General features: G+C 32.4%; 1 protein-coding gene and 1 long non-coding RNA gene across 2 annotated transcripts in view; one reads left to right on the top strand and one right to left on the bottom strand.

Moving 5' to 3' along the window:
• Positions 1–24,581, top strand: part of gpc5a (glypican 5a) — a 214,701-nt gene that overhangs the window by 14,913 nt on the left and 175,207 nt on the right. The gene's annotated exons all lie outside the window — the stretch shown is intronic.
• LOC127171812 (uncharacterized) lies at positions 54–2,207 on the bottom strand. Its single transcript, XR_007828566.1, has 5 exons — positions 1,993–2,207; positions 1,562–1,696; positions 1,343–1,397; positions 910–1,060; positions 54–118 (listed from the first exon to the last, which is right to left on the bottom strand). It is a non-coding gene; the product is annotated as an uncharacterized LOC127171812 (long non-coding RNA).

Below are 24,581 nucleotides of genomic sequence, written 5' to 3' on the forward strand. Positions count from 1 at the left end.
TATGCAGAATAAGTGACTTACCGTGCATATTTTAAAGAATTTTGAGGTGTGTCTCTCTCAGATACACAGGAAGTGCACAGAGCGCTGTTGTTCGCCTTGTGTGTACATCATGTTGATCCTTAAAGTTCACATTGAAAACAATGTTAAAAGTGGAACACACACGTTTTAGCCAGCACAAAACCAAACAATGCTAACTTGACACAGAATGAATGCCAAAAAGTTGATCAAGGCATAGATAAAACTCTTAAAGGGACAGTTCATCCAAAAATAAAAATTGTGTCATCATTTACTCACCTTTAAGTTGTTCCAAATCTGTATAAATGTCTTTGTTCTGATGAACACATGATGATATTGAGAAGAATGTTTATAACCAAACAATTATTGGACCCCATTGACTACCAGCATTCTTCCAAATGTCTTCCTCTGTGTTCATCGAAACAAAGTATAGTAAGTTATACAGATTTGGAACAACGAGCAAGTAATTCATGACAGAATTTTCATTTTTCTGTGAACGATCCCTTTAAAAGTTTTTTTTTTATGTATTTTAAATCAACGGTTCTCAAACCTGTCCTGGAGGACCCCCTGCACTGCAAATTTTGTATGTCTCCCTCATCTACACACATGATTCCATTCATCAGCTTGTTGTAGAAACTGCAAGAACTAAATTGGGTGTGTCTGATCAGGGAGATATACAAAATGTGCAGGGCAGGGGGTCCTCCAGGAAAGGTTTGAGAACCACTGTTCTAAATTAAATACAAAAAATTCAGAAAATGTTTACTCATCACTTAGTACATGATAAATCCAAGTCATAGTTAGACTTATATATTTGGATCAAGTGATAATATTCAGTATATACAGTCAAAACAATGTCTGTTGAAGCATTAAACAACAATAATACCATGATAATACCTTTAAGTCATAAAAGTGCATCAGCAGTTTTTCCAGTCTTCGCTGCTCTCTGTCGATATAAAGTCATCAGGCGAAAACTGTGGCGGTCTAGCTCTGCGTAAAATGTGTTTGTTAAATTCTGGTTGGTAATGCGCTGAAATTCAGCACATACCTGAAACAGAAGACAAGAAAAGCATGTCACAAACCGACTGAATATATTAAATACATTTTTTAAACACACAATTAGAGTTTATTATATCTGTGATTCCAAACGTAGAGCTGGCCAGCATCCAAGGATCTCTTTCACTGGTGATGGACTAACTTTTGAATAATGACTATGCTGCAATTGAATGTGTGTGAGCAAGTGTGTTCTGGATTGAAATGAGGCTGTACACAGCTTACAGTCCCAAGCCATCCCTCTAATTCACCAAACAAAAATCTAAGACAAATTTACCTGGAAGTTGTCCCAATTTTTGTAACTGTAACTTTCAACTTGCTCAGCAGAGATCCTAAAAAAAAAAAAAAAAAAAAAAAAAAAAAGTTGAAATTAAACCTAAACTTCAGATGCAATAAATAAACATTTAATTCAGTATTTTATTTATTTATTTATTTATTTTTTTACAAATTTTTATATTTTGTAATAGAATTATATTTGCAAGAATGTGTGTCTCACCTTAGGAACTGCAATAGGAACAACGTGGACTCAATAGGCCTGTGAAGTTCAAACTAGTTTTATGCATCAAAAGGTCGAAGAAAAGATAACACAAAGAAAACTAATTTTCATCAAATGATCTGCAGCTGACTCCACCTATACAAAAATACACACATTTTCAGAAAGTCCAAACTGTAAGACTGCATATGTACTGCATCATTTAATATCCTTTTTTTTTTTTGTAATATTCTTTCAAAACAAAAGACAACCTTATTTGGTATTTCTTAAAAAATGTTGAATTTTAACAGGCAGTGACAATCCTAAAAACATAATGCCAATGAAATAACCTTTAACTTCAGATTTACGTAAACATTTAGCGTCAACGGGGAAATTTCATTAAACAAAATCTATGTTCGTGTAAGGATTATGTTACAAAAATGTTCGTGTCTCACCTTGGGAACTGAAACTGCGGGAACAGCGTGGACAGATGGACCGGACAGGCCTGTTAAGTTCAGACTACTTTTATGCATCAAATCGTCGAAGAAAACTATCCATAACACAAAGAAAAAAGATAGAACACGCACTTTCACCAGATAACCTGCAGCTGACTTCACGTATAGAAAGAATACACGACTTAATATGTTTAAAAATGTTCATGTGCGCTGCATCATTTAATATCCTAACGTTAGAGAAATTTAGATATGCTTGTACACTTTTAACTGGTAGCTCTATTCTAAATATTCTGAAAAACTGTACACATTAACTAGAAAACCTAACGAGCGTGGATGGTGTGAGTGTAGCCGATACCAACTATAAATAGACGGCAACATTATTTGAAACAGCTGAATACTTGCATATGTTTGTAGACATCCAAATAGAGCGCGAACTTCTGTGCATCTGTTTGAAACACGCCTGAGTGCACGTTCAGCGATGACGTCACTTTTTCGTAAAAAAAAAGACGCCACTAGAGGGCGTATGTTTGACATTAAAATATTTGATTATGGTTGAATCTATTTTTCAAGTTCCCTAAACTCATAACTTTAGTGTAGTTGTAAAAACTAAAACTAAAAATTACTGTTAACTTAAAACTCTGATAGATGTTGTGTAAACTGAAAAATAATAGTTAGCTAAACTTTTTGGCACATTTTGAGTACCAGGTACTTTACATTATAAGTTAGTTATACTGTTTGGGTTTACAGTGCAGAAATTGAATTGTAGAGTTTTTAATTTTGACGTTTTAATTTTTATATATTTATAAAAAGTATAAAAATGCACATAATATGTTCATAAATATTAAGAATATATTACCACATAACATACAGTGAGGTCAATAAGTATTTGATCACCCTGTGATTTTGCAAGTTCTCTTACTTAGAAATCATGGAGGGGTCTACAATTTTCAGCATAGGTGCATTTCCACTGTGAGAGACAGAATCTAAAAATAAAAATCCAGAAATCACATTGTATGATTTTTTAACAATTTATTTGTGAATTACTGTGTCAAATAAGTATTTGATCACTTGAGTCAAAAAAATTTTAATATTTGGTACAGAAGCCTTTGTTAACAATTACAGAGGTCAAACGGTTCCTGTAGTTCTTCACCAGGTTTGCACACACTGCAGGAGGGATTTTGGCCCACTCCTCCATACAGATCTTCTCTAGATCTGTCAGGTGTCGGGGCTGTCGCTGAGCAACACGGAGTTTCAGCTCCCTCCAAAGATTTGCTATTGGATTTAGGTCTGGAGACTGGCTAGGCCACTCCAGAACTTTGATATGCTTCTTACGGAGCCACTCTTTGGTTTTCCTGGCTGTGTGCTTTGGGTCATTGTCATGTTGGAAGACCCAGCCACGACCCATCTTTAATGCTCTGACTGAGGGAAGGAGGTTTTTTCCCAATATGTCACAATACATGGCCCCGTTCATCCTCTCCTTAATACAGTGCAGTCGTCCTGTCCCCTGTGCAGAAAAACACCCCCAGAGCATGATGCTTCCAGCCCCATGCTTCACTGTAGGTATGGTATTATTGGGATGATACTCATCATTCATTTTCCTCCAAACACGGCGAATGGAGTTAAGACCAAAAAGTTCTATTTTGGTCTCATCTGACCACAGGACTTTCTCCCATGACTCCTCTGGATCATCCAGATGGTCCCTGGCAAACTTCAGACGGGCCTGGACATGGGCTGACTTAAGCAGGGGAACCTTCCGTGCGATGCAAGATTTTAAACCATGATGTCTTAGTGTATTACTGATAGTAGCCTTGGAAACGATGGTCCCAGCTCTCTTCACGGCATTGACCAGCTCCTCCCGTGTAGTTCTGGGCTGATTCTTCACCATTCTTAGCATCATTGATACCCCACGAGGAGAGATCTTCCGTGGGGCCCCAGTCCGAGGGACATTGACAGTCATCATTAGCCTCTTCCATTTTCTGACAATTGCTCCAACAGTTGTTCTTTTTCACCAAGCTGCTTGGCAATTGCCCCGTAGCCCTTTCCAGCTTTGTGAAGGTCTACAATTTTGTCTCTTGTGTCTTTTGACAGCTCTTTGGTTTTGCCCATGTTGCTACTTAGACTTTGGCTGATTGTGGGGTGCACGGGTGTCTTTATGACAGCTAACGACCTCAAACAGGTGCTACTAATTTAGAATCATTAGCAGAGTGTAGCTGGACTATTTAAAAGCTAAATAACAGGTCTTTGAGGGTCAGAAATCTGGCTGATAAGCAAGTGATCAAATACTTATTTGACACAGTAATTCACAAATAAATTGTTAAAAAATCATACAATGTGATTTCTGGATTTTTATTTTTAGATTCTGTCTCTCACAGTGGAAATGCACCTATGCTGAAAATTGTAGACCCCTCCATGATTTCTAAGTAAGAGAACTTGCAAAATCACAGGGTGATCAAATACTTATTGACCTCACTGTATATATGTTATAATACAATATAATGTTTTGTTTATTTATTTAAATTATGTATTTATAAAAATTACAGAAATTCTTTAAATTACAAAATGAAAATCTATTTATTTTAAATATATACATATTATTTCAGTGTTTATATATGTAGATTCAAGTAATTTTTTATTTAATAATTTAAAGAATATGTAATTTTATACATTTTTATAAATGAAGAGTTTATTTGCAAAACTGATAACTATTTTTTTTTTTTTTCAAAAATCACATTTTTTATTATGTTATCAGGTGTAATTGTTTTATTGTGTTAATTAGCTGTATTTTTTTTTGTTATTTTTACTTAATCAAAATAACCCAACTCCAGTTTGATTGAGATGAATTAGAATACACAGTGAAAAACATGATTTTTGAAAACTGTTTTTGCAAAGAAACTCTTCAAATATGTAAACATGTTATAAACTCCAATGTTCCATTTCTATTTATACATTTAAATATTACTTTTTAATATTTTATATATTTATAAAAAAAAACAAACAAAAAAAACTTTTATTAAATCGCAATGCAAATGCTTTGACAATATGGCTTATTTTCTTTATGCAAAACACCTTTTCTTTAATATTGATTATAAAATGAAATACAATCTTTTCTATCATATTGATGGTGATTTTGTACTTTGTTGTTTGTCGTCTTTTGAATTACTGGTTGCAGATCTTTGGTCGGTGGTTTATTCCTACTCAGTAAGATTAATAGTTGTGGTTGCCATGGCATGATGGCAAACCTCTCTCAAAGCAAAAGAAAGAGAGTTGACCGGCGTCTCTCTCAGCGGGCAGCAGCATATTTGCACTTTTGACGCAAAGACGCTTTACGGCCCCAGGTTAAAGACAAACACACTCCTGTGGAGCTGGAGTCGTGGCCTCTCTGTCAGCTGAAGGTTGCTTGTTGAAAAGGCTGTCGGCTAAACTTATTCCACCTTTTATTTTCTCCTTATTTATGTTTTTTTTGCTTTCCCAACATTGCCAAATAACATCAAAGTGAGCTCTGCTTCAATGGAGAGCTGATATTGTGAAATGCACATGCAGGTGATGCCGAAAACGGCAATCTGTTCTGGGATAAGAGGGCAAGAAGTTTTTCTTAAGAGCGCCTCACTAGTGAGAAGGAAATTGCACTGTTGAGTGAGCAAAATATACCTGGAAGCCACTTGTTGAAAGTATTCGAGTAGGCATACTTTTCAGAGTTGAGGAGGAAAATGAGCTGAATTTGAGCGGAGGCCTCTGGCTTGTTCAGTTCGATTCAAAGTGAATCACTTTGAAAGTGTTTGAATCATCGTTTTGGGAGTTATGAAAATTTTCTGCTAGAGTTACTGCAAATATATTAATGTTTTGTGGTTTGCTAGTCTGCTGAAATGTGAAATACTCCTTTTCCCGTACACATTGGAAAGATATCACAAATTAGAGGTTTTATGTTTTGTTTTTTTTTGTTTTTTTTTTCTCCTAGAAAGCAAAAAGATTGCATGGAAACTTCTTAAGGAATAATTCACCCCAAATTATGACCCATTACATCACTCATTTACCAGTGCAGTGAATGGGTGCCATCAGAATGAGAATCCAAGCAGCTGGTAAAAACATCACAATAATCCACAAGTAATCCACAACAATCCAGCCCATCAATTAACATCTTGTGAAGTGAAAAGATATATGTTTGTAAGAAACAAATCCATCATTAAGTTGTTTTTAACTTCAAACCATTGCTTCCATTGTCCATAATTATCCACAAGCAATGTTTACAAGCCAGAACAATTCTAAAAAAATATGTGGGTGGATTTTGATGTGAGAGCACAACAAGAAATGGACTTCTTCATTGGAGGAAGCAACGTTATGGATAAAGGACTATAATATAATATAATTTGGCCAGAGGCAATGATTAAAGTTAAAACGTCTTAAAGATGGATTTGTTTCTTACAAACATGCAGATTTTTTCTTCTCAAGATGTTAAATGATGGACTGGAGTGGTGTGGATTACTTGTGGATTATTGTGATGTTTTTATAAGATGTTTGGACTCTCATTCTGACGGCACCCATTCAGGATTCATTGGTGAACTAGTGATGTGATGCTACATTTTTCCAAATCGGATGAAGAAACAAACTCATCTACATCTTGTATGGCCTGACAGTGAATAAATATTCAGTAAATTTTCATTGTGGGGTGAACTATTCCTTCTTAATTTAAAGGGAAAACTAGTATTTCTTTGTTGAAGCGTAAACTCATGTTTTGCAGTGCATCTTAATTATTTACATTTACATTTGGCAGATGCGTTTGTTCAAAGTGACAAAAGAATCACAAATGAGAGCTTCTATGTAATTTTTTTTCTCCTAGAAAGCCAAAAAAAAGCATGGAAACTTCTTAAGGAATAATTATGATCCGTTACGTCACTTGCTTACCAATGCAGTGAATGGGTGCCGTCAGAATGAGACAAACATCACAATAATCCAGTAATCCACACCATTCCAGTCCATCAATTAACATCTTGAGAAGTAAAAAAGATGTGTGTTTGTAAGAAACAAATCCTTCATTAACATGTTTTTAATAATTTGGCCAAAAGTAATTATTTAAAGTTAAAACGTCTTAAAGATGGATTTGTTTCTTACAAACATGCAGTTTTTGGCTTCTCAAGATGTTAACTGATGTTCTGGAGTGGTGTGGGTTACTTGAAGATTATTGTGATGTTTTTTATCAGCTGTTTGGACTCTCATTCTGACGGCACCCATTCACTGCAGAGCATCCATTAATAAGCAAGTGATGAAATGCTACATTTCTCCAGTGATTATGAAGTTCAGCAAATCATGGCCTGAAAACAAATTACATAAAAATAAGTCATGCACCAATGTAAAACTTAATAATCTTAAACAAAACAATTACTTTCAAACTCCCTCTCCATATTTCACAGCGATAAGCCAAAGCTATCAGATGCAGATGTCTGTGTACTGTAATGATGATGACAGGTACACCGAAAGACAAGATAGGTCAATCGGTAGTGCACTGACCCCAGACCTGCAGTCTTAATTTAATCACCAATAGCTCATACAGACAATGTTCACATCACACCGGGGAGGACGGGATGAAATGAAGGACTAATGTGCTCATTTGTTACACACAAGCCCTTCAATTATGCATTTTTATCTGATGCAGATGGAGACAAGGCTGTGATTCATCACCCTCACTGCGTCAGTGAAGAAAATTAAACCTTTAACAAGCACAGAGCAACAAAACAGACTCACTGCATGCAGATAATAGTCTATTGTGCAATAATGGAGACTTAAAGTAACTTCTACACCAATAAAAACTATCAAAAACACAATTTTACTGTTCATATAGAGTTTATTTGCAAAAACAGAAAACTCAGGTTTATTAAAAAATCATGTTTTTTATTGTTATCATGTTTTTATTGTGTTAGTTAGCTGTAGTTTTTAGTTATTTTTACTTTATATCAAAATAACCCAAATGCAGTTTTTGACTGAGATTAATTGGAATGAATAATTAAAACACATGATTTTTGAAAGTTGTTAAAAATGTATCTGTTTTTGCAAATGAGCTCTTCATATATACATGATTTCAATTTCCAAGTTCATACAATTATTTATTTTTGTATATATGATTTTTTTTTTAAATCAAATTTCTTGAGAAATCACCAAGAAATGCCTAGAATTATGTCAGCCGGTTGTGCAAGCAGGTGCCAGATTTATGTATTCATTTATTTGTTTATTTTAGCATCTATTTGTTTATTTTTTAAATTGCAATATTTCACAATATTACTGTATTTTTTTATCAAATAAATGCAGACTTTGTGAGCATAAGAGGCTGGCAGTAAGCAGCATAGCAAGGTCGTGCAATCAAACACATCAAATCACTTGTTACTCTAAATGTCAGATAAAGAGATTCCGACCACATCTTCCACTGTCTCCAGGGAATGTCAATTTGTGACATAAACGTTCTACATTCAGCCCATCACAGCGTACTCTACCACCCACATGGCATTGTATCTTCCCGCTATTGAGAACAATCAGTCAAAAAGTCCCGTTTTCCACACTGCAAACGCTTATGGCCACATAAGCATGGAAGGCACGGAGGGACGTTCGATCCTGCCAAGATGACTTCCTGAATCACAAAGAGGAATTAAGAGACCGCAATGCAAGTTAACCAGGAGACATTCTGGAATACAAGTCATGCATATAACGCGTTTTATGGGCAAAAATGGGCCGGTGACAGTTGAATAAATTGACAGACTTTGCATCTTTCAACCTGTTGTCCAAGAACCACAGATGCGCATTTTAGAAAGAAGGTTTTTTCCACCTTTTGGTTTAATGTCAAGTTCTTTCCAAGCAGTTGTGTTAAAAATCAACTCAAAACCTTTGAATTTAAAGTAGGTGAGTTAGATCTGAATTAATCATACATAAAGAGTTTGTAAAGAAAGAAAGAAATCCAAAACAATATCACAATATTAAGCAGCAAGAACATTTACAAAAATATTAAGCAGTTTTGTTTTCAACACTGATAATACGAACCATTATTAATAACTGAGTAGCCTACCCACCCATAATAATTGATGCTGAAAATTCAGCTTTGCATCACAGAAATAAATTGCATATTCATATATATTAACATAGAAAACAGTTATTTTAAATTGGAATACTGTTTCACAATTTTCACAATTTTACTGTTTTTATTGTATTTTTAATTAAATACATGCAGCTTTGGTGAGCAGAAGAGACGTCTAATTATTCTAAACTTTTGTTAGTGTGTAAATAACTTATTTTACATTTTTGAAGAGAACTGTTGTGCTTGTTCATTCAACAGAAAACAGTTATTTAAAATTTTAATAATATTTTACAGTATTACTGTTTTTATTGTATTTTTGATTAAATAAATGCAGCTGTGGTGAGCAGAAGAGACACCTTTGAAGAACATTAACAAATCTTAATTATTCTTAACTTTGGCTAGTGCAAATAACTTTTTCTTTTTTTGAAGAAAACTGTTGTCCTTGTGCATGCAATATATATTAATATATTTTAACATAGAAAACTGTTATTTAAAATTGTAATCATACAGACATCTTTGAAAAACATAAAAAAAATCTTAATTGTTATAAACTTTTGCTAGTGTAAATAATTTTTTTTGAAGAAAACTCCTGTGTTTGTTCATGCAATATGCACCGCCACAGCTCTATGATGTTACCAGGGTGTTGCTATTGATTTCTAGGTGATCTCTAATGATACTTTGATCTCTTATTTTATTAATAATTGCATTCAAGACTTTGAAAACAAACATATAATTTGAGGTGCCGTTCATGTCGCACAAAAATACCATTGTAGAGTTGCATTAGCCCTAATTTTATATGATTTTTCCATGCATATGTTCTCGATTTCCCAACAGGACACCGGTGGCATCGTTGCATTTGGAGCGCGGTCCATTGCGTTCCTCTCACATGAATCCAGCCTGTGATTTACTGTTGACTTCAGGCGAATGACCTAGACCAACCTCTCCGTCCCCAGCCGTTCACTAATCAGAACCTGTCGCTGGAGCGGGTAACAAAGGCAGCTTAATGAAAACAGAATGGCTCTGTTTGAGACGGCTTCCTGGTAAAGGACTCTAGTTAGAGGGCAAAGACATGCTTTTGTCCCGTTTCCGTTGCTGTGTGGTCTTCGGTGCATTTTTGTCTCCTTTAAACCATGAATCAGAGGTTGGTGCTGCACCAGGCCGAGTGGCCCTCATGCCCTGCTGAAGTGCCATTCACCATCCATCCTATTAAAACTTGTGCTTTGCACAGAATTAGCCAGGGATTTTGGGTGCTTGTGACATTGAAACCTGACACTGGCTCATTCTGTGTGCCGTTAAGGGTCTTAAACTGCAAATATTTGGCAAGTAAACAAACACTGGAGATGAGCAGATGCATGCGTATGGATGTCTCATTGTTTGTCGACAGCCTCTGAATTTGATTCGCTCCAATCTGTTAACTGGTAGATTTGTTCAAGAGCTCTTTTCTTGAGATTGAAATCCTTGAGTTGTCATTAATATTCTGGATAAGAGCATCCAGTCTGCTTTTGTTTTTGGTCTAGTATTGTTCTTTTCACCATGCAATTGAACTGAAATCAAATGCATGTCAAATAATGTTTTTACTCTAAGGAACTGCATAAGTGGGTATAGTTATAAACAGTGTGTCGTGAGTTAGATGGAGATAGAAAGTGAACATACTGTAACTCAGGAAGTGATCCATCTTGTAGTTATTACTGCCGATGCTGTCACAGATAACCCCTATTATGATTACAATGTTAGTTTCTCATTTACTCTATTTATATAAACTACCGGTCAAACGTTTGGGATAAGGAATATATTTTTAATGTTCTTAAAAGAAGTCTTTGTATGCTCGACAAGGCTGTATTTATTTGCCAAAAAAAAATACAGTAAAAATAGTAATATTCCAAAATATTATTACAATTCAAAATAACTGCTTTCTCTGTAAATGTATATTAAAATATAATTTATTCCAGTGATGCAAAGCTTAATTTTCAGCATCATTACTCCAGTCTTCAGTGTAACATGATCCTTCAAGAAGTCTCTTATGCTAACCATGGCTGCATTTATTTGATTAAAAATGCTGTAAAAACAGTAATATTTTGAAATAATATTACAATTCAAAATAGCTGCTTTCTCTATGAATATATGTTAAAATGTAATTTATTCCTGTAATGCAACACTGAATTTTCAGTGTTACTCCGGTCTTCATGTCACATGGTCCTTCAGAAATCATTCTAATATTCTGATTTATTGCTTAAAAATCATTTTGATTAAAAAGCATGGAAAACAGCGGCCTATTTATTTAATTTCATTGTATTTTTTTGTGGAAACAGTGATACATTTTTTCCAGATTGTTTAAACAGAAAGTTCAAAAGAACAGCATTTATTTGTTTAAGTTGATCAGTTTAATGTATCCTTTCTGAATAAAAGTATTAATTTCTTTGAATACAAATATACAGACATTTTTTTTACTATTAAAAATAATTAGATTTTTTTATTATGCACTTTTTATTGTAAATTAAGTTGTTTTATAGAATATTTTTATACAATTTATTTAATCGTGTGTGTGTGTATGTGTTTAATTATTTTTTAACTTTAATGTAGCTCTAACAATGTCTAGCAAGAATAAAAGTCCAAATATTATGAGTTTGGTAATATCTTATACACATTGATCAAACTTTACGTTTTTGTTAATTGTTTGGATTGTCATATTGTTTTAATAGAAAGAGATGATTGATTCCCGTATGATTATCAGCACACTATTATTAGCATGTTTATGTAAAATCCCTGAACATATTAGGTCATCGTAAATGATCTATAACATTTAAGTCTTCCAAAGATTAATTGACAGTATTCAAATGTTTAAGCTTCCTCTCAAGTGAGGATAAGCAGCTTCTATGTGCATAGGAAATCAGCATGTTTGAGGACATTAGCTAAGGATATTAATAGTACACTTCAAAGAAATAAATGCTTTTGTGTATTCAATTCAGTTGGCAGGTTTCCAATAAATCCTTATCAGCGCTGATCCATCAGCAAAGCAGTAAATCAGCTGGCTGCTAGAAAGCAGCACAGATTTCACACAGTAATGTCTGTGTCATGACTTGTGTTCGTAGGGCCACTAATAACACCCTCGTGTTTGTGCGTTTGACTCGCACCCCTTTCAGAGCCTCTTCTAATAGCCCTGTTTAAGTGTGGTGCACTCATTACTGCCACTGTTTGACCACAAACCAGACCTCTAGTGTGAGACACGGGCGACAAAGCACTTGGCTTTCGACACACATTGACCTCTGGGGAAAAAAAAATTGCATGCATAACAGAGAACATTACTTAAAGATGCAGGAACAAAATCTCCCATTTTCATGGTAGAATGACTGTTGTGGATGGTTGCAATGGTAAGGGGTTGCTAGGATGTTCTTGAGTGTTTGGGGGTTGCTAAGGAGTTTTGGAGTGTTGCTGTGATGTTGCTAAGGTGGTTTCAAAAAGTCCTGATGTTGCTAAGTTAGTTTCAAGAAGTTGTGGTGTTGCTAAGTTGGTTTCAAGAAGTTCTGCTGCTGCTAGGGAGTTGTTAAGTTGGTTTCATGAAGTTCTAGTGTTACTAGTGTGTTGCTAAGGTAGTTTCAAGAAGTTCTGGTGTTGCTAAATTGGTTTCAAGAAGTTTTGGGGTTGCTAGGGTGTTGCTAAGGTGGTTTCAATATGCTCTGGTGTTACATGGGTGTTGCTAAGGTGGCTTTAAGAAGTTCTGGTGTTGCTAAGGTGGTTTCAAGAAGTTCAGCTGTTACACAGGTGTAGCTAAGGTGGTTTCAAGAAGTTCTAGTGCTGCTAAGGTGGTTTCAAGAAGTTGTGCTGTTGCTAAATTGGTTTCAAGAAGTTCTGGTGTTGCTACAGTGTTGCTAAGGCAGTTTTAAGAACGTTTCAAAAAAGTTTTGCTCTTACTAGAGTGTTGCTAAGGTGGTTTCAAGAAGTTCTGCTGTTGCTAGGGTGTTGCTAAGGAGGTTTCAAGATGTTCTACTGTTTAGTCAATTCAAATATCTACGTTTTCACTTAGATGACATTTCAGGTTGACTAAACTTGAGTTGACTGAACGTAAAACTTTAAGGCTGCAGGGTAACAAATTATTTTAAGTTGACTCAACAAATTGTGTTTTTTTTTTTTTTTTTTTTTACGGTGTAGACAGTTTCTGGTGTGTTCTGGGTTACTAGATTGTTTCTAGTTGGTTGCTATGGTTGCTATGGTGATCTTGGCTCGATGGACAAACTGTAAAGGGGCGGTCACACGTTTCAAAGTTCAAGCTTGATGAACTCTGACCTGCAAATTCGCTTCACGTGACACCGTGTGACCAACAGCAGATCGATACATCACAGCATGACCACTAGCTGGATGAAAAGAACATAAATTTAAAACTGCAGCGTTGCGGAAAAGTGTAGTAGATTGTATGTTTTCCATTTTAGATGTAATATTATTTGTCATATGTTGAATTAAACTTTTTAAAAGACGCTGCAGAGCATGACATCATATCACGACCGTTACGTTATCCGACAGAATTTTGCATGCTAGAAGTCTAGTGTGACCGCGGCTTAAGGCTGATGATACACAGGGCAACGACTGATCTGAAGTATCCAGATAGAAATTTGTTACCCATTCTCAATGGAAAAGTGGCCAAGCAAAATTGCTCAAAAAAAAAAAAAAAAGTTGCCTGGCAAAATTGCGCAAAAAGTTGCCCCGTGTATCATTAACCTAAAAGATACTGTCAGGCTGAGATTTATGCATATTTTCCTGTCTGGATATTTCAGTGTGTTGAAATGCAAGCTTTTCCATAGATTTAGAGGCCGTAGACATAAATGGGGTGAAAGAGTCCAGACTGTTTTCAGCAGCCGCGCAGTAAATGACAGGTTTCAGCAAAGACTGCATTCTTTTCCATTGAGAGAAACAGAGAGAGGGAGAAACTGACACAGACACTCAGAAAGAAAAAAGTTGTACTTGACATGTTCAGCTCAGTAACTTTATTGTCCACGTTGTGGAAATTTGTCTGTCAATTATGTGTTATTTTAATTTTCCTATTACAGTATGGCCACTCAGAAATGTCACATTACAAAAATAAAACGGATGCAAATTAGTGTTGTTACAATACTGGCATTTCTAAATGCGATACAATACCTTGAAAAATAACTGTATACCATTTTCAATGGTACTGCCACGACATTAAGGGCATAACATTTTTTATTTTTTATTGAAAGATAAATATAACCAGGCCACAACATGACAATGAGGTATATTTTACCCTAATGAAATTGGTAAGAAAAAACTTGAAGTACGCTGGAGAAAAACTTATGGATTTGCATACGTTTACTTAAAATTTCTTTAGAGAGAAGTATTATTTTTTCCTGTTTTCCACAAATTATGGTGGTATGAGCATTATGCGGCACTATAAACACATGTAATGTTTCGTTCATACTGTAAGCTAGAGGGCGCTCTTGTGCAGAAACTCCAAATATGCCTACACAGAAGTAACGCTGCTAATAAAATCCAGAAAATCACTCATATGCACTAAAGCATCTAGCTATCGCTGTAACTGAAGAAAAAGAAGATAGAAATGCTATAACTGATAAAGCATGAATACAAAAAGCAGAGAAGAGCAGCAATATATGACTTAATCTATGTTCTTCAAGCCATTCTCGGGTATTTTCATAAGAATAAAGTCGATTTATAAAGCAACGCTAATCAACATAGCATGTATAAACGAATGTAGTTTGGCCCTCATTCTATGATATGAAGCCACATCAGATCGCAAAAGGAGGTTTCCAAACACTCGACTGACATTATGAGGTGAAAATAAGTTGTTAAATGTGTATTTTGTTAGGTATCCATCATGAAGTATAAAAAAAAATCAATATTTTTGACAACACTATTGCAAATGCTGTTTCATGGCAAACGCTACTACGCGAGAAAGCAATTAGGATGTTAATGAGATCTCATCCATGACTTTGTATGTGTAATAAGCTGTCAGGAATTCCCTTTCTGGTCGTTTTTCTTCTCTTCATGAATGGCTGCATCAGGATTTCGCTCTCAAATAAACTCCCAACTGGGACGGCGGGCATAAATAGCAACACAGTGTTACTCCTGTGGTTTTATGTCTGAATGTGTCTGGTTTTAGCATCTTCAAAAGCAGGATATGGTTTGTGCAACTATCCAACCCCTTCCTCTATGTCCCCGAAGACATTTGGCATAATGACCCCATAATTATACCACAGGCAAACAAAAGACACCAACTCGGTGGCTGATTGCTTGCAAACATGGGAAGTGTTAGTAATTTAGGAAGAGCTTGAGTTGCGAGTCTGAAATGTGAGCTGCGCATGAGAAAAACAGCTCTGGTGGTTTATGTTGTACTGCTGTTTAAAGAAATGTAAACTCTTGGAGGTTTAAGTTACAAACAATGAAGTTCAAGATCCTAAATCAGTGTTTTCTTTATTGGGCCCTGAGGGAGATGTTTTTGGATCAGAGAAAAGTTCATTGAGAGTTGAAAAATTTGCGGTCAGTGAGTTTATTTTTTATTTTTTGTCCAAGAAATTTATACTTTTAATCAGCAAGGATGCATCAAATTAATCAAAAGTGACTGTAAAGACATTATAATGTTTCTATTTCAAACGAATTCTGTTTTTAATTTTATGTTTATAAAATAATACAGAAAAAATGTAGTTTTTTAATAATCAGAAATGTTTCTGTTCTACAATAATTTCTGAAGGATCATGTGACACTGAAGACTGGAGTAATGATGCTAAAATTCAGCTTTGCGTCACAGAAATAAATGATATTTTAAAATATATTTAGATAGAAAATAGTTATTTTAAATCAGAATAATATTTCACATTATTGCTATGTTTACTGTATTTTTAAACACATAAATGCAGCCTTGAAAATAAAATTAATGAATAGATAGTTAAAATAAATAAATAAAATTGTCAAAATTGTCATGCATGAATTTAAGACTTTAAACAATTTTAAATTTGTAACAATTTTAAATTAACTTTCAAAGTTAAACTAATTATATATGTATATATATATATATATATATATATAATGTTTTTTCAATATCTATTATATTTTTTTGAGTGTTGCTGTTTAACCATTTTCAAATCTTTGCATTATTGACGTTTTTTTTTTTTAATCCACAGCATTTTACATTTAGTAATTCAAAATTGGAAAAAAAAAAGATAAATAAATAAATAAATAGTTAAAAATACATAAACAAAAAAAAAATGTCACATATTTTTAAACACATAAATGCAGCTTTGGTGAGCAGAAGAGTCTTCAGAAACATTAAAAAATAGTGTTACTATTGAATAATACAACACTTGAAATCATAGTGATCCTAAGTAGTTCAGGAATTTAAAAGAATCATCTTTTTGTGAACTGAATCTTTAAATTGTAAACAGTTTGATACTGGAGACACTTGAAGCTACTGTTGCTTGGTTTGCTACTTTTTAGCTAGTTGCTTTACAAAACTGACCTTTGGCTCCTCCTGCATCTCTCCTTGGCCTGATTTTCTTATTTTTGCCCCTGATGAACTATGTTTTGCTGTCCCTTTTCAAGTGCTGTTTTGCAGAATGTTTATTTTACAGTGCAGTCTGCCATGAGAATGAAGTTCTGTCCTGGCGCACATTCGTAAAACATCCATGATTGTTTGCTTTTTATATTTGCCAGTGAAATTAAGTCTAGGAAGGTTGAAATAAAACATTCGAGTTTTGTTGATTTATGCATGAAGTGCATTTCTGTGCAAGCTGAGGTCAGTGAAGCATTCGTAGCCGTCAGGCACGCTAGCGTTGAATTGTATTAAATAACAAAGCACTTCAAGAGGCTGTTCATTGAAGAAGTGATCTGACGGGACACACTCTTGAACCTGCTGCTTTCATCTTCATTTTCCACGTCTCCGTTTGGCTAAATGAATTCTCATTGATCAAGTCCTCCGTCGTTTTATCCTCTTCAGTTTCTGGGGTTTCCCAGACTAGATTGTGGTTTGCCATAAAATATGTGCGTGTGTCTGTTTAAAGAGAGGGAAAGCATTATTTTAGGTCTATTATTGCTCTTTTACTAACAGTGAAGTGCCTTTATGACTTGTCTGTCTAGCTGTAGCATTTTATGTGGGTATTTTATCGTCATTATATAAGGTCATCGCTGGCTCAGAGTCATCGTTCACTCGCCCTCGTGTCATTTTAAACCCATATAGTTAGCTTTTTGTGGATGAAGCTCTCCTTTTTCTGGGGATTATTGTCTTTCTTGCAATGGTATGATAATCTATAAAACTCTCTCCTTCTGTTGACCTCTCTTTCTTTCTCTCTGTGGCTCCATTACTCAGATGCTTCCTCCAGGTCTTGGGCATATTGAAGATATAACAACATAATTGCTGTCGTATACCATTAGAGCATCCGGCCCTGAGTGACAAATGGATATTACTGAGCAATTACAGAGGAGCTCCGGGTCCTTCCTAACCTGTGCTGTGTTGATGTTCTGATTGTCTAAACATTCCTGCGCTTTCCTTCACTGAGTTTCAGGTGCTGATTCGTTTTTCCTGTCTCTGGAAGTCTTGTAATTTTCAGAAATCTTTCTTTCTTTCTTTCTTTCTTTCTTTCTTTCTTTCTTTCTTTCAAAATCCTAATATATTTAAATAAATTTTACATATATATATATATATATATATATATATATATATATATATGAATATATATATATATAATTTTGTTTTGTTCTTTTTTTCTTCTTAATTTACAACATTTTATGTTCATTAATTAGAAATTGCAAATAAGTAAGTAAGTAAGTAAAATTGTCAGGTATATAACTAAATATGCTTAAATAAATTATAAAGATACAATTTAAGACAGTTTTCCAAAAAAGTAATTGTTTAAACAATTTTAAATTAATTTAATATTTATTTTATGTATTTTAATTATAGTTTTTATATATTATTTTTGAATGGTGCTGTTTAACCATTTTCAAATTTCAGAATTAACCACATATTTTCCTTAATTTACATTTTTTGTTTTGTAATTAGAAATGGCAAAAAAAAGAAAAAAAAGAAAAAAGAAAAATTAAATAAAAAAAAAATAAATAAAATTGCCACATATATAATTTAAGACAATTTTTCCAAAAAAGTAATTATTTAAAAAAAACAATTTAAAATTAATTTTCCAAATTAAATAATTACATATATACATACATATATATATATATATATATATATATATATATATATATATATATATATATATATAATTATATATTTTATATATATTATTTTTGAATGTTGCTGTTCAACCATTTTTACATTTTTGCATTAATCACATATATTTTTCTTAATTCACAACATTTTGTTTAGTAATTAGAAATAGGAAAAATAAATAAATAAATAAATACAATTGTTAAATAAATATGCTAATATGCATAAATTTAAGACAGTTTTCCAAAAAAGTTATTATTGTAAAACAAAATGTAAATTTTAAAATTAAACTAATCATACATTATTTTATGTATTTTTAATATATATTTTATAGATATTATTTCTGAATGTTGCTGTTTAACCATTTTCAATTTCTGCGTTAATCACATGTATATTGTTTCTTAATTCACAACATTTGGTTTAGTAATTAGAAATTAGAAAAACAAATAAATAAATAAAAAAATACAAATAAATTAAATTGTCACGTATATAAATATGCTAATATGCAATGCATACATTTAAGACGATTGTCCCAAAAAATAATTATTTTAAAACAATTTAAAATTTTACATTTTAAAAATTGAAGTAATTATATATTATTGTGTGCATTTTTTATATGTTTTATATATATATATATATATATATATATATATATATATATATATATATATATATATATATTATTTTGGAATGTTGCTGTTCAGTCATTTTCAGTTTTTTTTTTCTTAATTCACAATTTTAATTAGAAATTGCAAAAAAACAATAAATAAATAAACATAATTAAAATTGTCAGGTATATAAATAAATATGCTAATATGCATACATTTAAGACAATTATTTTTCAAATGTTAAATTAATTTTCAAATGTTTAAATGTTTCAAATGTTAATTTTCGAATGTTGCTGTTTAATATTTTATTGTAAATTTCTCTCACACATTTTGCAACCTTGAAAACACATTTTTCCAACATTAACTCCAAAACACAAATTATATATACAAAAAAAAAAGCTAATGCTTTGCATCTGTGAGGGTTAAACTATTGTCGAGTCAAAAACAGTAAGATCCAAATATGGAGTGGCATAAGAGGTCAAAGGTTGTACAGACAAGGTGTGAGAATGGCTACATGAATAGGACAGCAAATGATAAACCTCGTGCTTCACTGGCCACGGGCCGAGCGTTCCTCCTCTTTCCCATTGTTGCTCCGGCGCCATCTGGGAGCTGTAATGCCTCTGAAAGCTGTAAGGAGTTTGAGTCTTTTTAATCATTTATCAAGATTCTCTTTGAACCTGTAAGCCTTTGCTTTGGCTCTTGGACAAGACTTGGGGTTTATCGGGCTAAATCAGCCTTGCCCAGCCTTTTTATGACTTCAGGGTAGACCTCTTTACAAATACAGCACACATGGTTCACCCTTTATCACGCCGCACGTGACCCTCTCCATCAACAGTACGGTGCCATCAGCACAACGTCAACAAATGTCCTGCATCTCACCATGAAGCTTTGAAGTTCTCATGTACGGTAGACAGTGCTGGGCTATTGTCCTGTACGGTGAATTATAAGGATGTAAGGAGTTTAGAAAGGAAAGATAACATCATCTATTCACGTGTTTTGCACCAGAGCATCATTCAGGAGAGCAGGAGCACCACTGGACTGCTGCTGTATGTGTCTTTATAGCTGTGCAATAGTGATGTTTTCCTGCACATCACCGAATAGGTTTTGTGGGCATTTTTTATCTTGTTTCAAAGGATTTCCGTGGCACTGTGTCTCTTTGTATGTTGTGACACGACAGTTTTTTATTTTATTTTATTTTATTAACTGAATTGATTTTGCGGGCGTTTTATATTTTATTTTATCTTATTTTATTTTATTTTATTTTGTTTTATTTTATTTTAACTGAATACATTATGTGATAGTTTAATGAGAATTAAGTACTGAATCGTTTTTTTGGGTGGTTTTTATGTTTCAGAGGATTTCCATGTCACATTCTTTCTTTGTGTGTCATGACTCAACAAAGTGTTATTTTATTTTATTTATTTCATTTTATTTTTAATTTAATTTAATTTAAGTTATTTTAATTTAATTATTTTATTATATATTTTATTTCATTTTATTTTCTAAAATTCTGTTTTATTTATTTTCTATTTTTTATTGTTTTAATAAAAAAATATTTTCTATTTTTTTAATTCTATTTTTTTATTTTCTAAAATTTTATTTTATTTTATTCTAATTATTGTTTTTTTATTTTCTAAATGTTATTTAATTTTATGTATTTATTTTATTATTTTATTTTATATGATTTCAAATTATTTTTTACTTTTGTTATATTGTTTTTTTATTTGTATTTTTTATTTTATTTCAGTTCAATTTTTAAATACTTCTGTTTATGTGGCATGCTTGAATTAATGCTGTCATACATAATGCAACACGTCAGCCGAATTAATACACAATGAAAGTTGTAAATAAAAGAATACGTGCAATTAAAAGGCATTCATGTAATATATTAAACTATAAATTAAATATTAATGTAATATATTAAAGCTTGTATTAGTGTTGTACTTAACATGCATGAGTTTTGTGCTTTTTTGGGCGACACAAATTTGAATCCAGCTTGACATTTCATGATGGTTTTTAGCTGGTCATGCATTACAGTTACACTGGTCAATCTAGAATACATGCAGCAATGACTAGTTAACAAGCATATTCCAGTGCCAGACCGGCATTGCTATCTAAAACCATCTTGGACTTGAAGTCGGTCCAAACTTTGTAATATTAATGTTGCATTTAGTTCTTTGTTAAGCTCACTAGCTAGTCCAGAGCCAAAGTATTAACATTTGCACTTTTTGGTGTTGTTTTTTTCTCTTTTGCAAGAGGATCAACCATTCGTAGGAGGGTGAGAGCACATGTTTTTTTCCATGCCTGATCCACTGCACAGATAATATGACTTTATCTGCGATCTGAGCAGCAGCATACCTGTGCGTTTGAGTTTGTTTATTGTGGACTGCAGAAGTCAAACACTGAGGGAGCTTTGAAAGCTCTCAAGAGGTTTTTTAGAGGCTTTATTGTTTTTCTGTTCTCGGTGGAGTCTGGGCTGATTTACTGCCGTGCTGCAACCCGTGGCTGAATATGTTGATGTGCATCCGATCGAAGAAACACCGACCAGTCAAGTAGCATTAGAAATGCCCACACAGATTGTGACTTTTTTGTTTTCTTTGCTTCTGCAACTCTGTTTGATGTCCCTACTCTTCATTAAAGTCAACATGAAGGCAAATTTGACCTTATTAACTTGAGTACACATTCACATCTTATTGGATTCCTCAGTGCTTGTTATTCCAAGGGAACATTGCTTTACTTTTTTTTCTTTTTGAGGTTATTAGTTAATATTAACTTGACTCCATGGCAAAACTGCATTGCAATTTTGGGTTCTAAACGTCTGTGACAGGATAGTGGGTTTGTGAAGCTGATAAAATATTAAAATGCCAACTGCTATCGCTAAAAAAATTGGCACAGAGATCAGTCAGATCAGTTTTGTGGGTGATGTTATGCTTGTGTAAGATTATCTTTAAAAAGATAAAATTGCATATTTGTAACCATTAAAACAGTTCTCCTGTGACCTAAATGCTGTTTAACTGTAGGAAACATTCCTAGATAAGGATTTGGACACCAAACAAACAACATGGGCAACTTGGGAAAAAGACTTTGCAAACTAGCATTTCCATTTTGAAGTCTGAAGAAATGTAGGGAAATATGCTATTTCAGTTTTCTAAACGAAAGTAAAAGCTTTTCCTGTGGCATGACTGTCAAAAACCAAAGGAAGTCAGGAAGCCAATATGGTTTGATTTAGAGATGTTTGTAATTGCTTTTATAATCTGTTATTGCTTTTATAATACTGAGCACTGATGATGAATCATTCACAAAAAGACCAGGAATGTATCTTTAAGGGATAGTTCACACACAAAAAAAGAAAATTCTGTTTCATTCTTTTATCATTTACCTACCTGATAGATTTATTTTATTTTATTTTATTTTATTTTATTTATTAAACACATTCACATTACTAGCAGAAAATAATATTATTTTTCATATATTTATATTTATTGTTAATCAATTGTTAATTTATTGATTTTATTTTTGTTTACTTAAATTTTTTTATTCATTTTATTTTACTTAATTGTGCTTTTTTATTTTATTTTCTAAAATTTAGTTTCATTTTGTTTTATTCTAATTTATTTTTATTTTATTATCTAAATTTTATTTTTTTTATTATTTTCTTTCTTTCTTTCTTTCTTTCTTTCTTTCTTTCTTTCTTTCTTTCTATTATATTATTTTATTTTAGTAATGTTTATTTGTATATTTGACAACATTTAAACGTAAAGTATTTTAAAAAAAATTATTTAAATTTAATTTTCAAATAGTTTGTGGTGTACTTGAATTTATATTGTTTGTTATTTGATTTATTTTTATTTATTTGATTTTATTTTACTTAATTTTATTTATTTATTTTTTTTATTTTTATTATATTATTTTATTTTAATAATTTTTATTTGTAGATTTATCAACACTTTAAAGTAAAGTATTTTTTTTAATTTATTTACATTTATTTTTTAAATACTTCTGTTTGTGGCATACTTGAATTTATACTAACATACATAATGCAACACACCAACTGACTTAATACACAGTGAAAGTTGTAAATAAAAATACATACAGTTAAAATACATTAATGTGATATATTAAAAACTTTTTATTTTATTTTATGTGATAGAACATTTACATTACTAGCAGACTATTCTTTTTATATATATATATATTTTTTTTTACTATTATTTATTTATTGTTTATTATTTATTTTATTTTATTTAATTGTACTTTTTTATTTATTTTATTTTATTTTTTATTTTATAAAACATTCAAATTACTAGCAGAGTATATTTTTAGTTTTTATTAATTTATTTTACTTTATTTATTTATTGTTTGCCATTTAATTTATTATTTTAGTTTATTTTAGTTAATTGTATTTTATTTTAATTTTGTTTTATTTGTTGATTGTTGATTATTTTATTTTTGCTTGATTTTTCATTTTATTTATTATTTTATTTAAGTCTATTACTGGACTTGAAAGTCTTATTAAGAGGTTACATACAAATGAGTGTTACAGTGGTTAACATGCATATTTTGACACTTTGATTTGTGTGCTTTTTTGGGCCACGAATTTGAAGATATAAAATATGTAAGTATAAAATATATAAAAACCCTCATTAAAAAAACTTTCAGCCAAATTTGCAGTGCACAACACCCTCTTTCCTCTTTTTGCTCACCTGACTTTACCTTCTTTACGCTGGTGAGGTGAAACACGTCTACAAGCAACAAAAAGGCATTTTGTGTTGGTCTGCTCTCTCTTTGACTAAACAGTGAGTCATTTAGGCAGAGCAAGTCAGAGCTGCTGGAAGGGACATTGAGACACATTCATGCACAGATATGAGAGCCCGGGGAGTGAGTTTGATGGTTTAACAGCAATCATGGTGCTGAGTGTATTTCACAACCAACCCCTACCAGATCAGCCTCGCCAAATTCATCCTGATTTCTGTTTATACAGCCCACACATCACAGGACACCTCACACCAGCGGGGTTGTTTTTGCAGTTTTTCTTTCTTTTTTCCTTGTTCATTGCAGAGGTGTACATGCAAAGACTCTTTTGATTACCAAACTGGAGTTGAAGTGCAGCTGGCGGCCAGAAAGTCGAGTTTTGTGTTTATGTTGAACTTTTGTAACATTTGTTTGCACGCTTTGTGTTTGGTATAAACTTGAGTGGGAGTGCGTCATATATTGGTAATGTCTGATCGTTTGACACTGTAATGCTTGTGTGCAGATTTCTTTGTTTATGTGCTGTGACGTCTGGTTAACGCTGCGAAAAATCTTATTCTTAATCTGTATTTTTGTTGTTTTCAAGTAGCATACACAGATAGAAAGATTATTGTGTCTGTGTGTGTATATATATGAATATAATAATTGTATTATTTTTTACATTTATTTATTCTATATATATGCTAAACTTGTGCATATATATATTATATATTTTATATATGTGGGTAAATACTGTTGTATTTCTGTAAAATAGCAACAGTTCTAATTATAGTTCATTTTAATTAAATATTTTATTTTATTTTAAAGAACACATTCACATTACTAGCATAATATATTTTTAATGTATTTTTTATTATTTTTACATTTTTTATGTTACTTTATTTATTAATTTTTGTTTATTTTTGTTTGTTGTTTATGTTTTAGTTTATTTTATTTTACTTAATCGTACTTTATTTAAAATGTCTAAAATTGTATTTTATTTTTCATTGTATTT

The sequence above is a fragment of the Labeo rohita genome, chromosome 1, assembly GCF_022985175.1.
Source record: "Labeo rohita strain BAU-BD-2019 chromosome 1, IGBB_LRoh.1.0, whole genome shotgun sequence".
Lineage (NCBI taxonomy): Eukaryota > Metazoa > Chordata > Actinopteri > Cypriniformes > Cyprinidae > Labeo > Labeo rohita.